Consider the following 16,992-nt stretch of genomic DNA (forward strand, 5'->3'; position numbering starts at 1 on the left):
CCACCCCCACAGCTCTGTTCCCATGGGGTTTCTGGGCTCAATGCTTCTTGGTCTCCAGGGATGCCCTGCCCAGTCATGCCGCTGACCACAGTGACTCTTCTGAGCTCCTCTCTTCTCCCTCCACTTCATATCCCAGCGGGCATTCTCTTTCCTCCACTCCCTTTCTTTTATTTTCTCTCTCACCCCCATCCAGAGACACACAGACCCAAATGCACACTGGCACATGCTCGCCGCCTGTGTCTCCTCATCTCGTCTTTTGTCTTGGATCTTCCCTTGTCTTTGTCGCTGAGTCTCCTTGTTCCTCTCATCTCTCCCGGCGTTTACATCTGTCTTTTTCCCTGAGCCTCGCTCCCTCCATCCATTCCCCCGCCCTCTCATGTTTTCCCCCTGACTCCCTCCCGCCTCCTCCCTCTCTCCTTTGATTTTCCTGGTCCCTCATCTCTCCTCCCTCCTCTTCCTCACTCTCATGCTCCCTTTCTCGCTCTCTTGAGTGCATGCACTTGCTTTCTCTGTCTTGCTTTTCCTCTTTCTCACCTCAGCTCCCTGGCCTTGGGCGCTGCCTACAGTCCTCGTCCCTCGCTCTTTGTGAGAAGTCTCTGTGCAGTGCCCAGGTCCTGGCGGCCCAGCTTGGAAGTTCCTGTGGCACCCCTTGAGAGGCCCTAGGGCCATAGCATTTCCTCCCAGGGGTGACTTGGTAGTGATACGCTGTTTCCTCACTTCTGCAATTGCCAGACAGCACAGAGGCTGAGGCTGGGGCCAGGACCCAGACAGACACACACAGTTCCTGCAGCTGAAGCCGCTGCCCCTGCTACAGGTAAGGGGGACTCCTGGCCCCTGCTGGGCAAGGGGGAGGCATAGAAAAATGTCCTCAGGAGGCAAACCAAGGTCATGCCCCCAGGCTGCACCTAAGCAGATGGGCGCTTCTATTTTTCTTGTCTCTTTTCTTTTCTTTTTTCTTTTCAGACAGGGTCTCTCACTCTGTTGCCCAGACAGAATTGCAGTGGCGTGGTCACGCTCGCTGCGGCCTGGACCTGCCAGGCTTAGGCGATCCTCCCACTTCAGCCTCCCAAGTATCTGGGACTACAGGCGTGCTGTACCACGCCTGGCTAATTTTTGTATTTTTTGCGGAGACAAGGTCTTACCTTGTTGTCCAGACTGGTCTCCAACTCCTGGGCTCAAGCAATCAGCCTGCCTCGGCCTCCCAAAGTGCTGGGATTGCAGGCGTGAATCACTGTGCTCGGCTGCTTCTGTTTTTGAGGGATTGTTCTGGCACCTTTCTCAGGCCCAGAGTCTCATGTTTAGAATGTTTAGAAATAACTTCTAGTGTCCAAACATTCCTGGAGAACCCAGCACCCAAGTTTGGCTTTTCCGAGGCTGGGACAGTGCTGACCCAGAGACCCCACTGGGAGGTGGTGATGGGGGCAGCTTGGATCTCAGGGAGCCAAATGACATCTACTTGACTAGCTGTGTGGTCTTGGCCAAGTTACGCTCCATCTCTGTGCAGTTTTCTAAATTGTCAAATAAGGATAATGCCATCTCCCCCACAGAATTGTCGGGACATATAAAGGATTTGGTACAGGGCGGGGTACTTAGGAACTCACTAAATGCTAGGTTTGTGGGGTGGGGAAGGGGGTGCTGAAAATAACCAGGTTCTTATACACACGGCCAAGCCCACAACCAATGGCCCCTATCAGGTCCCAGGTGCTGGGGACAGGGCCCAGGCTGGCACCTGCCATCCTCCGCTGGCAGGAGGTCCAGACGTGGGGCTGTGTACTCGCTTACTTGTGAAATATGACAGAACCGGCAGGCTCCCTCCCCACACCTCTGGCTGCTCTCCTTTAGCTCTGACTGAATACCCAGCTGTGTTCCAGGTGTTTGGCGTGGTGTGTGTGTGTTGGGGGAGGCGGTCGGGGTGGGAGGTGTGTTGGGGGATACTAGGGAAGCAAAAGAGACACCACTATCTTTAGGTCCTGACAAACCAGCCAGAGAAAGAGGTCAGCCCCTTAGATGACTGGGGCCTGGGCCTGAAGTGGGCATCTGGGGTTTCGATCTCAGCTCCTGCTGACAAGCCGGGGCCTTGAGTCGTTCAGAAGTTCCACTTTCCTCCTTTGCAGATTGCAGGTTAAAATACTGACCTCTGTGGGCCGGGCGCGGTGGCTCATGCCTGTAATCCCAGGACTTTAGGAGGCCGAGGCGGGTAGATCACGAGGTCAAGAGATGGAGACCATCCTGGCCAACATGGTGAAACCCCATCTCTACTAAAAATACAAAAATTAGCTGGGCGTGGTGGCAGGTGCCTGTAATTCCAGCTACTCGGGAGGCTGAGGCAGGAGAATTGCTTGAACCTGGGAGGCGGAGGTTGCAGTGAGCTGAGATGGCACCACTGCACTCCAGCCTGGGTGACAGAGCAAGACTCCGTCTCAAAAAACAAAACAAAACAAAACAAAATACTGACCTGTGAGCTTGAGGGTAGGATGAAGTAAGAGGTGGGGTGGGGCAGTGCTTTGTCAATTGGAAAATGCTGCACAAAGGGGACCGATGCATTCCCTCTAATGCTGACTCTGTGATGCCTGCTGTAAACGCCTTACGGATGAGGAACCTGTTTTGTTCACTGTTGTATCCTTTATCCTTAGCACAGGGTTTGCAACATAGCATATGCTTAGAATATGCACAGGACAGATGAATGACGAAGTGGTTTTTGCAGTTGGAAGGGAATGGACGGTGAACCAGAGGTCCAGTATCTGGTCCCAGCTCTGTCCCCGACACTGTGTTCACCTTGGGAAAATCCCTTCTCATCTCTGGGCCTCAGTTTCCCCATCTGGTCATTGAAGGAGTAAGGAATTCACAGTTTATGTTATCAGTGACAAAATGCGCCTACAGGACTGAGTTTTCTCTGATTGGTGGTGGGAAGTGGGTATGAGGATAGGTTGGGATCTTGTTGTCCTTTTACAGGGAGCCCCTTCCCACCCCAGGCCTGTGAAGGGGACGGCCTTGTTGAAGAGGATGGCCTTCTCTTTCTTGGTGGCATCCCCCACTTTCCTGTTCTGATCCCTAGGTGGGTAGAGGCTTGGGCCTCCGAGGGCAACAGTGGAGCAGGAGCCTGGTAGCAACCCTTGATGGGCCTAGAGGTGTGTGTCTGGGTCAGGAGTGGAGCCAGCTCCCAAAGGGCAAATGCTGGGACCCTGCTGTAGCCCCCTCTCTGACCAGTCCCTCTTGGGTTCCTTGACAGCATGATGAGAGCGGGGAGAAGCCTCTGGTGTGTCTTTGTGTGTGCATGTGTGTCTGTGGTTATGTGGGGTGTCTGGCTATGTCTGCGTGTATCTGGAATGATGGGCCAGGAGCATAGCCAGGCTGCATGTGGCCTGCTCCAGCCAGACAGCTCCCCTCCCAGGAGCAGATGGCCCGCAAAGCCAGCTGAGAGGCTGATATGCCTCTGTGTGTCTTCAGCCGAGGGGAATCACAGCCAGATTCTGTGTGTGTATTTGTTTGTGTGTTTGTGTGTGAGAGAGAGAGAAAGAATATGCAGGGGGAGGATCACCACTCAGCCGCCCCTCCCCACTCCCTTGGTTCTGCAGAAGGGGGATCATCAGGGCCTAGGTTTGGCGTTGAGCCCAACTGGCTAACGGGAGAAGCATGTCAAAATCAAATTTGTGCATACCCTGCGCCGCCCACTCCGCCCCACTTTTTTTTTCTTTTGAGACAAGATCTTGCTCTGTCATGAAGGCTGGAGTGCAGTAGCATGATCACAGCTCACTGCAGCCTCGATCTCCTGGGCTCAAGCAATCCTCCCACCTCAGTCTCTCAAGTAGCTGGTACCATAGGTGCACACCATCTTGCCTGGCTAAGTTTTGTGTGGTTTTCTTTTTTTTTGTAGAGGTAGGGTTTGACATGATGCCCAGGCTGGTCTTGAACTCCTGTGCTCAAGCAATCTGCCTGCCTCGGCCTCCCAAAGTGCTGGGACTATAGGTGTGAGTCACTATGCCTGGCCCATGCCCTCCCCACCCCCCCTCTTTTGTTTTTTAAGAGACACAGTCTTGCTCTGTCACCCAGGCTGAAGAGCAGTGGCATGATCATGACTCACTGCAGCCTTGAACTCCTGGTCTCAAGCCATCCTCCTGCTTTAGCTGCCCAAGTAGCCAGGCGCATGCCACCATGCCTGGCTAATTTAAAAAACTTTTTTTTTTTTTTTTTTTTGTGGAAACGGGATCTTGCTATGTTTCCCAGCCTGGTCTTGAACTTCTGGCCTCAAGCCATCTCCCACCTTGGCTTCCCAAAGTGCTGGGATTACAGGCGTGAGCCACTGCACCCAGCCTGCACTACCTTTTTTTTTTTTTTTTTTGAGACGGAGTCTCGCTCTGTCGCCCAGGCTGGAGTGCAGTGGCCAGATCTCAGCTCACTGCAAGCTCTGCCTCCTGGGTTTATGCCATTCTCCTGCCTCAGCCTCCGGAGTAGCTGGGACTACAGGTGCCCGCCACCTCGCTCGGCTAGTTTTTTTGTATTTTTTAGTAGAGACGGGGTTTCACTGTGTTAGCCAGGATGGTCTTGATCTCCTGACCTCGTGATCTGCCCGTCTCAGCCTCCCAAAGTGCTGGGATTACAGGCTTGAGCCACCGCGCCTGGCCGCCTGCACTACCTTTTACAGTTCATAAAGTCCATTTCAATGTATCAAGTGCTTTACTGTTTACCAAAAACTGTCACCACCAATAATCTCACTTCCTTATTTTTAAAACAATGCTTTGAGATAAGCAAGGCACAGACACCGCATTTTGCAGATAAAAACCCAAGGCTCAGAGCTGGAATGAGGCTCACTCAAGTTATGTGGGTGAGTGGCACAGCTGAGGCCAGAGCCCACATCTCCTGGTTTCGGTTCCTATGCTTTCTCTCTGGCTAACCTCGATTGCTTCTAGGAGACAATGTGTAGCTGGCTTGGTGCATGGCCAATTCAGTTGCTGCTTTATTCACTTATTCAACAAACATTTTCTGAGGACAGCAGGGAAGGGAGTTCACAGTTACTGAGTAAATTGCTTCACTCGGCTCTCACAATCACCCTGTGAGGAAGGTTTTATTACTATCATTTTGCAGATGAAGAAAGGGAGGCTGGGAGAGCCAAGGATCACATAGCAAGGAAAAGCAGACCCAGGTGCAGACTCAGGTCTGTGTGACTCCAGGGCCTGTGCCGTGCCCGGCCCTGCTTTTTTCCCTAGACGGGGTCCTGGACTGGCCATGAGGACACCAACAGGACTTAGGAACTCCCAGGCTGGGAAGAAGTCAGCGTGATTCCTGGTATAACAGAGGCATGGCCAGGTGCGGTGGCTCATGCCTGTAATCCAGCATTTTGGGATGTCGAGGTGGGCGGATCACCTGAGGTCAGAAGTTCAAGACCAGCTTGGCCAACATGGTGAAACCCTATCTCTACTAAAAATATAAAAATTAGCCAGGCATGGTGGCATGCGCTTGTAATCCCAGCTACTTGGAAGGCTGAGACACGAGGATCGCTTGAATCTGGGAGGTGGAGGTTGCAGTAAGCTGAGATTGCGTCACTGCACTCCAACCTGGGTGACAGTGAGACTCTGTCTCAAAAAAAACCCACCCACACACAAACAAAAACCAGAGGCATAACAGAGGCATGATGTGCCCAGTGCTGGGGCAGCCCAGAGCAGGTGGTTCCTCCTCCCTCTTCCTGGCCCTGTCCTGGAAGCAAAATTGGGTAGGGTAACTCAGACAGATACTACCTGGGTATCTGGGAGCCAGGAGGAGAGACCCAGGCCAGACTTGGGGTTTCCTAGGCCAGCTGAGCAGAGGCTGAATCTCATCAATGTTATATACATATCTGGGGCCAGGGTGAGGTCCCCAGTGAGAAGGAACACTGGGTAACTCTGACTGGCACCCAGATCATCATCATCCCGGGTGCCCTAGACCCTCTCCCGGACATGGTGCTCCATTCATCAGTCACTAAATGTGCATGGTCCCTTGCACTGGGAATTGTGGGAGCCTGGCACAGAATTCCCCAGAGGTCAGGATTTCTGCTCCCTTAATTCATCCCTCAAATCCTTCTGCATCTTGGAGAAATGGTATTGAAACCACTCTGTGAGAGGTCTCATTAGAGGGTGTGGCCGGCATGGCCAGGCTGGGGCACAAATGTCAAGCAACAGAGCATGTCAGAATAGGACGTAACTCATGTATTGAGCACCTTCTATATGCCTAGCACTGTAGAGGTTGTCCGTCTTCAACATCAGGGCTATGCTGTGAGGTCATTTTTTTTTTTTTTTGAGATGGAGTCTTGGTCTGTCACCCAGGCTAGAGTGCAGTGGCACAATCTCAGCTCGCTGAAACTTCCCCCTCCCGGGTTCAAGTGGTTCTCCTGCCTCAGCCTCCCACATAACTGGGATTACAGATGTGTGCCACCACGCCCAGCCAATTTTTGTATTTTTAGTAGATATGGGGTTTCATCATGTTGGTCAGGCTAGTCTCGAACTCCTGACCTCAGGTGATCTGCCTGCCTCGGCCTCCCAGAGTGCTGGGATTACAGGTGTGAGCCACCCCATCCAGCCTAATTTTTATTTTTAAGAGATAGGGTCTTGCTGTGTTGCCCAGGCTGGAGTGCAGTGGTATGATCATAGCTCACTGTAATGGACCCAAGTGATCCTGCAGCCTCAGCCTCCATAGCAGCTAGGACTGCAGGCATGTGCCACCATGCCTGGCTAATTTTTTTTTTTTTTTAATTTTTAATTTTGTAGAGACAAAATTTGGTTATGTTGCTCAGACTGGTCTTAAACTCCTGGCCTCAAGCAATCCTCATACCTCAGCCTCTCAAAGTGCGGCATTATAGGTATGAGCCACCTTTCCAGCCTCAATGTTGATGTTATTCCTGTTTTATAGATGAGGAAACTGGGACTGGTCCCAGGGAATCTAAGAGCTGGGAGTGGCTAGAGCTGGGGCATGAGGGTTTGGAAACGAAGAGTGAGGGACACTGCGACAGTGTGTGTACAGAGGCTCACCTGTCTATTTAGTCAATATTTCTCATGTGTTTGCTATGTAGGAGGCCCTGTGATGGGTATTGGTGATATGTCAGAAGCCTTGGCCCTGGGGAGTTCACAGTCCAAAAGGAGAGAGAAATCAACAGCTATGATAATGCAATGTGATATATTGTTATGGGAACTTGAGGTGGAACTTCCAACTCTGTCTGGGGTAGGGAAGTAAGAGGAACAATAGCCAACATTCAATGAGCTCTCACTATAGACCAGACCAGGCATCTTCTTTTTTTTTTTCTGAGATGGAGTCTCACTCTGTCGTCCAGCTGGAGTGCAATGGCGTCATCTTGGCTCACTGCAATCTCTGCCTCCTGGGTTCAAGCGATTCCCCTGCCTCGGCCTCCCAAGTAGTGGGATCACAGGCATGCGCCACCACGCCTGGCTAATTTTTGTATTTTTAATAGAGATAGGGTTTCACCATGTTGGCTAGGTTGGTCTCGAACTCCTGACCTCAAGTGATCTGCCCGCCTTGGCCTCCCAAAGTGCTGGGATTACAGGTGTGAGCCACTGCGCCCGGCCCTGATAAGGACTTCATATACATTATTTCTTTTTTTTTTTTTGAGACAGAATCTCACTCTGTCGCCCAGGCTGGAGTGCAGTGGCGCAACCTCGGCTCACTGCAAGCTCCGTCTCCTGGGTTCATGCCATTCTCCTGCCTCAGCCTCCTGAGTAGCTGGAGCTACAGGCGCCCGCCACCATGCCTGGCTAATTTTTTGTATTTTTAGTGGAGACGGGGTTTCACCATGTTAGCCAGGATGGTCTCGATCTCCTGACCTCGTGATCCGCCCACCTCAGCCTCCCAAAGTGCTGGGATTACAGGCGTGAGTCACCACACCCAGCCATACACATTATTTCATTGACTCTTCACACCACTCTGGAGAGGTATGTGCCTGGTTTTTATCAGCTCCATTTTCAGGGAGGGACCTGAGACTCAGAGGGAGAACAGGCTTGGCTGTGGTCCTGTGGTAGGAAGTAAGAGAGGCAGGATATGAACCCAGGTTTGTCTGACTCCAGAGTCTGTGCTCTTAACCACTGTTCTCTAAATACTATACATCCTTTATTTTGCTTGATGCTTACAAAAGCCCTATGAAAGAGACGTGTTACTATTTGTATTTTACAAATGAGGCCCAAAGGAGGCAAGCAGTTTTACCAAAGGTTGCACAACTTTTAAGTCATAAACTGAGTCATATGACTGTAACTTAAAAATACACAATGTACTTTCAAATTTGCCATCTCTTAGGCCCATTATTATTATTATTATTGTTATTTTTACGGTGGTGAAAACCATAACATAAATTTACTCTCTTAGCATGCATTTTAAAAAATTTAAAAATTTATTTTATAGAGATTGGGGTGTTGCTATGTTGTCCAGGCTGGTCTCAAACTCCTGGGCTCAAGTGATCCACTCATTCTGGCCTCCCAAAGTGCTGGAATTACAGGTATGAGCCACGTGCCTGGTCCCTCTTAACATTTTAAAGTGTATAGTTCAGTCATGCTAACCATGTTCACATTGTTGTATAACAGATCTCTAGAACATTTTATTTTCCTTTTAAATCCTGTGAGTGCCAATAGAATGTTTTCATCTTGGCTGGGCGCAGTGGCTCACGCTGGTAATCCCAGCACTTTGGGAGGTCAAGGCAGGTGGATCACTTGAGGTCAGGAGTTCGAGACTAGCCTGGCCAACATGGTGAAACCCTGCCTCTACTAAAAATACAAAAATTAGCTGGGCGTGGTGGTGCCTACCTGTAATCCCAGTTACTCAGGAGCCTGAGGCAGGAAAATCGCTTGAACCCGGGAGGCGGAGGTTGCGGTGAGCCAATATCATGCCATAGCACTCCAGCCTGGGTGACAGAGTGAGACTTCCATCTCAAAAAAAAAAAAAAAAGTTTTCATTTTGCATAACTGAAACTCTACATCTGTTGAACATCTCTCTATTTTCCCCTCCCCCAGCCCCAGTGGCAACCACCATTCTGCTTTTGGTTCTATGCGTTTGATTACTTTAAATGTCTCATGTAAGTGAAATCATATGGTATTTGTCTTCTTGTGGCTGGCTTATTTCACTTAGCAGAAATGTCTTCAAGATTCATCCATGTTGTAACACGTGTCAGAATTTTCTTCCTTTGTAAGGCTGAATAATATTCCATTGTATGTATATACCACATTTTGCTTATCCATTCATCTGTCCATGGACATGTTAGGTATTTCTACGCTTGACGATTGTGAATAATGTTGCTATGAATATGAATGTGCAAATGTCTTTTCAAGATCCTGTTTTCAGCTGGCGCGGTGGTTCACGCCTGTAATCCTAGCACTTTGGGAGGCCAAGGCAGGAGGATCACTTGAGGTCAGGAGTTAGAGACCAGCCTGGCAAACATGGCCAAACCTCATCTCTACTAAACATACAAAAATTAACCAGGCAAGGTGGCAGGTGCCCATAGTCCCAGCTACTAGGGAAGCTGAGAACCAACCACTTGAACCTGGGAGGCAGACGTTGCAGTGAACCAAGATCTTGCCACTGCACTCCAGCCTGGGCGACAGAGTGAGGCTCCATCTCAAAAAAAAAAAAAAAAAAAAAAAAAATCCTGTTTTCAGTTCTTTTGAATATAGAGTGTACCCAGAGTGGAACTGCTGGGTCATATAACCATTCTAATTTTAGTTTTTTGAGGAGCTTCTATATTCTTTTCCATGGTGGCTGCACCATTTTAGAATCCCATCAACACTGTGCAAAGGTTCCCATTTCTCACATCCTTGCTCACACATTTCTGTTTTATTGACAATGGCCCTCCCAGTGGGTATGAAGTGATATTGCATGATGGTTTCAATTTGCATTTCTCTGATGATCAGTGATATTGAACCACCTTTTCATGTGTTTGTGGTCACTGGTGTATCTTCTTTGGAGAAATGTCTATTCAAGTTTTTGCCCATTTTTAAACTGAATTTTGTTGTTGTTGTTGTTACTGAGTTGTAGGAGTTCTGCTTATTAACCCCTTATCTGATATCTGGTTCCATCCCAAAGGTTGCCTTTTCTCCCATCCACAGGTTGCCTTTCCACTCTGCTGATTGTTTTCCTTTGCTTCATGGAGATTATTTAAAGTTTGCCAAAAATTCGTTTATTTCTGCTTTCGTTGCCTGTGCTTTTGGTGTCATAGCCAAAAAATTATGACCCATTCCAATGTTATGAGGCTTTTTATTGTTTTTAATTTAAATAATTAATTAATGATTTTGGTTTGTTTGTTTTTTTTAGAGACAGGGTCTTCCTCTGTTGCCTAGGTTGCAGTACAATGGCACGATCATAGCTCACTTCAGCCTTGAGCTCCTGGGCTCAAGGTATCCTCCTGCCTCAGCCTCTGAGTAGCTGGGACTACAGGTGCATGTCATCATGCTCAGCTAATTTTTTAAATTTTGTGTAGAAACAAGATCTTGCTATGTTGCCCAGGCTGGTCCCGAACTCCTGGCTTCAAGCAATCCTCCTACCTAGGCCTCCCAAAGTTCTGGGGTTACAGGCATGAACCACTGTACCTGGCCTGTTGTGAAGCTTTTTTTTTTTTTTTTTTTTTTTTAAGATGGAATCTTACTCTGTTTCCCAGGCTGGAGTGCAATGGCATGAGCTTGAGCTCACTACAACCTCTGCTCTGCCTCCCGGGTTCAAGTGATTCTCATGCCTCAGCCTCCTGAGTAGCTGGGATTACAGGCACCTGCCATCATGCCTGGCTAATTTTGGTATTTTTGTAGAGACGGGATTTCACCATGTTGGTCAGGCTGGTCTTGAACTCCTGACTTCAGATGATCTGCCCACCTTAGCCTCTCAAAGTGCTGGGATTACAGGTGTAAGCCACTGAGCACAGCTGTGTAGCTTTTATCCTATGTTGTCTTTGAGGAGTTTTATAGTTTCAGGTCTTATGTTTAGGTCTTTAATCCATTTTGAGTTAATTTTTGTATAATACATGGTGCAACATAAGAGCCCATCTTCATTCTTCTGCATGTGGATATCCATCTTTCCCAGCACCTTTAGTTGAAGGGACTATCCTTTCCCCATTGTGTAGTCGTGGTCCTCTTGTCAAAGATTATTTGACTATGTGAGGGTTTATTTTGGGTCTCTCTATTCTGTCCCATTGATCTATGTGTCTGTCTTTATGCCAGTCCAAACCATTTTGATTACTGTAGCTTTGTAATATGTTTTGAAATCAGGAGTTGTCTTTCAGTTTTGTTCTTCTTTCTCAAGATTGTTTGGACTACTTGGTGTCCTTTGAGGTTTCATATGAATTTTGCAATTTTTAAAAAATTTCTGTAAAAATTACATTGGGAGGCCGGGCGCGGTGGCTCAAGCCTGTAATCCCAGCACTTTGGGAGGCCGAGACAGGTGGATCACAAGGTCAGGAGATCAAGACCATCCTGGCTAACACGGTGAAACCCCGTCTCTACTAAAAAATACAAAAAACTAGCCAGGCGACATGGCGGGCGCCTGTAGTCCCAGCTACTCCGGAGGCTGAGGCAGGAGAACGGCGTAAACTCAGGAGGCGGAGCTTGCAGTGAGCTGAGATCCGGCCACTGCACTCCAGCCTGGGCGGCAGAGCGAGACTCCATCTCAAAATAAATAAATAAATAAATAAAAATTACATTGGGATTTTGATAGAATGGCATTGAATCTGTAGATCACATTGGGTGGTATGGCAATTTTAATAATATTAAGTCTTCCAATCCATGAACTTGGTATGTCTTTCCACTTATTTGTGTCATCTTCAATTTCTTTCAACAATTTTTTTTTTTTTTTGAGATGGAGTCTCGCTCTGTCGCCCAGGCTGGAGTATAGTGGCGGGATGTCGGCTCACTGCAAGCTCCGCCTCCCAGGTTCATGCCATTCTCCTGCCTCAGCCTCCTGAGTAGTTGGGACTACAGGCGCCTGCCACCATGCCTGGCTAATTTTTTTGTATTTTTAGTAGAGACAGGGTTTCACCATGTTAGCCAGGATGGTCTCAATCTCCTGATCTCGTGATCTGCCCATCTTGGCCTCCCAAAGTGCTGGGATTACAGGCGTAAGCCACCGTGCCCAACCTTCAGCAATGTTTTGTAGTTTTCAATGTACAAGTCTTTTGCCTCCTTGGTTAAGTTTATTTCTTTTTTTTTTTTTTTTGAGACAAAGTCTTGCTGTATCGCCCAGGCTGGAGTGCAGTGGCATGATTTTGGCTTACTCACTGCCTCCCCGTTCAAGTGATTGTCCTGGCTCAGCCTTCTGAGTAGCTGAGACTACAGGCACACGCCACCATGGCCAGCTAATTTTTGTATTTTTAGTAGAGATGGGGTTTCACCATGTTGGCCAGGTTGGTCTCAAACTCCTGAGCTCAAGTGTTCTGCCTGCCTTGGCCTCCCAGGGTGCTGGGATTATAGGCATGAGCCATTGTGCTCAGCTGGTTAAGTTTATTTCTAAGTATTTTATTTTTTTGAATACTATTGTAAATGAGATTGTTTTCTTGATATCCTTTTTCTCTTAGTCCCATATAAAAATCTTCATTTTACAAATGAGGAAACAGAGAGTCAGAGTCACAGGATGAGTTTAGTGGTTGAACCAGGATCTGACCCAGCTCTCGCCCTACCAGGTGGGAGTCAGATGGATACAGAGCAGGTCATGCCATCCCTTTGTCCTATTCTTTTCCCAGCTTTGAGGAGCAAAGGTAAAAGCAGGGACTCAGGTCAAAGGCATCTCTTCCTGGGACCTCACAGCATCCGGTGCTCCCATTCTCAGGTTGTAGGACAGGCCTGTGAGTGGACAGGTTGGCTGAGGAACAGTTTACTTCCAGCAGGGGCCACAGCTTGTTCTAGGAGAGTCACGATGGACCTTGGAGTTCAGAATCCCAAGTCTGCCACTTCCCCGCTAGGTGACTGTGGACAAATCTGTTTTCTTCTCTAGTCTCACTTTTTACCCCTGGAAAATTTGGTATCTTGTAAAACCAGCCTCAAGAAGATGATCTGAGGAGGAAATATGATCATAGGCAAGATGTACTGTACACCAGTAAATGTGCCCAGTGCCTTGAAATTAGGGGGGCTCCAGCCTCATGCTCCCCATAGGGCAAGGAGTTCTGGGATCCAAGACGGTGTACCCACTTGGAATGTGGTGTTCCCCCGCCTTGACCACTTCTAGTCCTTGCCCTGTTGGTGAATGCACCCTCAGGCCTGCCGGGCTGCAAGGAACTGCTGGTGCAGGAGCTATGGATGAACTTGGATGTATCTTATTTATAGCTTATAAATATTTAGAATTTTGTACTTTTGACCTCAACTGGCCCCACAAACGTTAGGGGCTAGCATGACTGGTGAACCCAACTTCCCAACCCACAATCTGGCCTGGGGAATCAACCAGCACATACCTCCTTCTGTCCATCTCCTGATGGTCCCTCCTCTCTGGCTGTCCAGCTATGGATGAGAACCCCTTCTCCAGGTTCCCTAGGGACTGGGAGTGTTTCCAGCAGGGATGCGGCCGAACGCTGCGCAGGGAAAAGGGTGGGAGATCCAGACAGCAGGATTCTTCTGTCTCCATGAATATTTATGGCCTCTCTACCCCACCCCCAGCTGAGGGCCATCCCTGGGCCAGCTGCCCAGCCTTGATCCATCAGGGAACTATGCCCATGTGTTAAACTGAGTGCTCTGAGCCTCTTTCTTTTTTTTTTTTTTTTCTTCCTGAGCTGTTGAAAGCTTTGTTGGCATTAGCTGGAGGCTCTATCTGGAGCTGGCAGGAAAGTCAGTGTGTAGGTCAAAGCCCCTAGGTCAGTGGTGGCCCACAGTCCCCTCCCCTGGCTCCAAGCAGCTGGGCCAGTGGGGAGAGGGAGGCTTGGTCATTTGTGGCTCAGGTCCTGTTCCACCTATTTTGCATACTTATCTTTGAAACCATTGTTAGGATTGTAAGATTTTGCAAATGAAGACATTGAAACTTAGAGAGGTGAGGTCACTTGCCCCAGGTCATACAGCAAGTAAATGGTAAGCCAGGTATGAACCTATAGACCTTTCTGACTCCAGAGACCTTGTTCTCCCTAACCCACTCTACCCCAGTACAGCTCCCCTGGGGAGACCGTGCACATTTCCTTTGTGCCGGGGATTTCGGAGCCATCATCAGGGAATGTTCACTCATCGATTGATTCCTTGGTGCCCGACACTGGGATTAAAGAGATGAAAAAGATCTAGTCCCTGCCCTCAAGAAGTGCCCAGTCTGACAAGGAAACAGCCACAGAGATTAACACCTAAAACATACTGTGTCAGGTGCTAGACTGAGGAATGCACCCAGTGCATGGGGACCCAGAGAAGAAGGCAACTCATTTTGCCTGTGGCATCCCAGAGGAAGCACTCTTTTAGATTAGGTCTTAAAGGTCAGTAAGTTTTTTTCTAGGTAAAGCAACAGGCAAAAGTGCTCCGCAGCATGTGGAAAGGCAAAGAGATTTGAGGAAAAATGGAGTTTTTAGGGAAGCGGCGAGAAATTCAGTGCAGCAAGAGTAGAAAATGAGTAGCAGGGAGTGGTGGAAAATGAGATGGGAAAGGAGCTTGGACTTGATGCTGGGTCAGGGGAGCCATGGAAGATGTTAGCCCAGGCAAGTGTGTGGCTGGCGGTTGTTGGGGTAAAACATGTCTCAGATTTCAGTGCATGCATGAATCACCTGGGAATCTTATTAACATACAGAATCTTTTTTTTTTTCTCTTTTTGGAGACAAAGTCTTGCTCTGTCGCCCAGGCTGGAGTGCAGTGGTATGATCTTGGCTCACTGCAACCTCTGTCTCCTGGGTTCAAGCAATTATTCTCCTGCCTCAGCCTCCAGAGCAGCTGGGATTACAGGCTCCCACCACCATGCCTGACTAATTTTTGTATTTTTAGTAGAGAGGGGGTTTCATTGTGTTGGTCAGGTTGGTCTCGAACTCCTGACCTCAAGTGATCAGACTGCCTCAGCCTCCCAAACTGCTGGGATGACAGGCATGAGCCATGACACCCGGCCAACATACAGATTCTGATACAGGAGATCTGGGGTGGGGCCCAAGATTCTTCATTTCTAACAAGCTTGCAGACAGTGCCAATGCTGCTGGTCCAAGGACCACAGTTTGAGTCCTAAGTTTGTAGAGGACTCACTCTGCCTTGTGTGGCAGCTGCTCTGTCTGGGGAGCAGACAATCCTGTTGGTTGCTGGGTGTTTGTTCACCTGACAAATGTTTACCAAGCTTTTGCCCCAGCCAAGCTCCCTGAGTACAGGGGACAGGGAGAGGAATTGGAAATGCCACTTTCTGATCCATGCCATCACCATCTCTGACCTCCAAAATGCTCTTGCTGTTTCCACACTTGCTCCCTACCATCTATTCTCTACCTGACAGCTAGAGCAAGTCTGATCATGTTACTTGCCTGCTTAACGACACTGAAGCAGCTCTCTGAGGCTCATAGAATAAAATCCTAACTCCTTACCGTGGCTCAGGAGCGATCTGGAGCCTGGTGTCCTCTGATCACATCCCACTCTTCCCATTTCTCACTCCCCTAGGGCCACACCAACCTTTCAGTTTCTTGTTCCTACTTCAGAACATGATGAAATTATTCCCATTACAGGCCCTTTGCACATGATACTCTCTGGCCGGAATAATCCAGATCTTCCCCTTACTTGTTCCTTTTTTCTTTTTTAGAGTTCAGCCAGGGGGAGACACAGATTTTATAGGTTACTAAAGCTTATACAATTAGAAGGGCCCCCCTTTGGAGATACCAAATTACTAATATACAATTAGATACAGGGCCTAGGAGAGGGCCTTAAAGCTTAAGCTTCATTGACTTCATGGTAAAGCTGTCTCTGGTTTTGTTTATATGTCACCTCCTCCAAGAAGCCTTCCCTGGTCATTCTACTTAAAACAGCTACCAGCTGGGTGCAGTGGCTCATGCCTGTAATCCTAGCACTTTGGGAGGCTGAGGCAGCAGGATCACTTGAGCTCAGGAGTTCAAGACCAGCCTGGGCAACATAGTGAGACCTTGTCTCTATTTATTAAAAAATAAAAATAAAAATAAAAAGCCATCTACCCTATCTTCATGTTACTATTTTTATTCCTTTATTAAATTCATCACAATTTGAAATTATCTTATTTGTTGCTCCACTTATTTTTGACTGTTTTCCCCCAACTAGAATGTAAGTTCCTTGAGAGCAGCAACTTTGTTTTGTTTCTGCAGTCTCCCCAGCATAGGGCCCAACACCTGGAAGAATGTCAGTAACTGTGAGGTGAATGGATGGACATTGTCGCTGCCTCTGGATGGCAGAGAGGACACACAGAGGCAATGTCAGTGGAATAAAGAGCCATGAGCTACGGAAGTCCAAAGAATGGGCACTTAACCAGACCAGGGGTGGAGCCGGGTGTGCAGCAGGCCAGGACACTTAGAAAGAGCTACTTGGAGGAAATGAGGTCTGAGCAATCTTAAAGAATGTTCTAGTAAACATCCAGGCAATGATAAGGAAGGATTTCTTGGCAGAGGAAACAGCATGAATAAAGTAATGAAAGTACAAGCTCTCAGGCCCAGAGGAGAATCAGCTGGTTACATTTTGGGTGATTTCAAGGGTTCTATTCATTAAAGATACAGCGATAGGCACTAAGTTTGGGTTGGGGCCAAGGGAGTGGGAGTCACATGGGGGCCAGGAGCCTGGGACTGAACAGAAGGCAGCAGAAATAGGAAGAGCCAGGATGACAGGTACTGGCAGCACCAAGGGCAATGGCTTTGAGTCAAGCAGGGGCTCCACCAGGACTCCCCTCACTGATTCTGGTCCTATACCTGGAAGGAGGAGGCCTACTCTTGCTGGGCCTCCTGTGGGGGCTGTGTGGACTGGGGAGGCTCTGGAGTCAAATAGACCCGAGTATACAATCTCCTAGGTTGGGTTCCTGGGAAACCAACTTTGAAATAGAGATTAGCATGCAGGCACAATTTTCCTGGAATATTTTATTCTCGTGTGTTGGTGGGGGGGGGGGGGG

General features: G+C 48.5%; 1 protein-coding gene across 1 annotated transcript in view; it reads left to right on the plus strand.

The window, feature by feature from the left end:
• The first annotated feature begins 223 nt into the window (after positions 1-223).
• PTAFR (platelet activating factor receptor) overlaps positions 224-16,992 on the plus strand; it is a 43,070-nt gene continuing 26,301 nt past the window's right edge. The window contains exon 1 of the mRNA XM_023219471.2: positions 224-814. The gene's annotated coding sequence lies outside the window, so the exon portion shown is untranslated. The remainder of the gene's footprint in view (positions 815-16,992) is intronic.

This window comes from Piliocolobus tephrosceles, chromosome 1 (genome assembly GCF_002776525.5).
Source record: "Piliocolobus tephrosceles isolate RC106 chromosome 1, ASM277652v3, whole genome shotgun sequence".
Lineage (NCBI taxonomy): Eukaryota > Metazoa > Chordata > Mammalia > Primates > Cercopithecidae > Piliocolobus > Piliocolobus tephrosceles.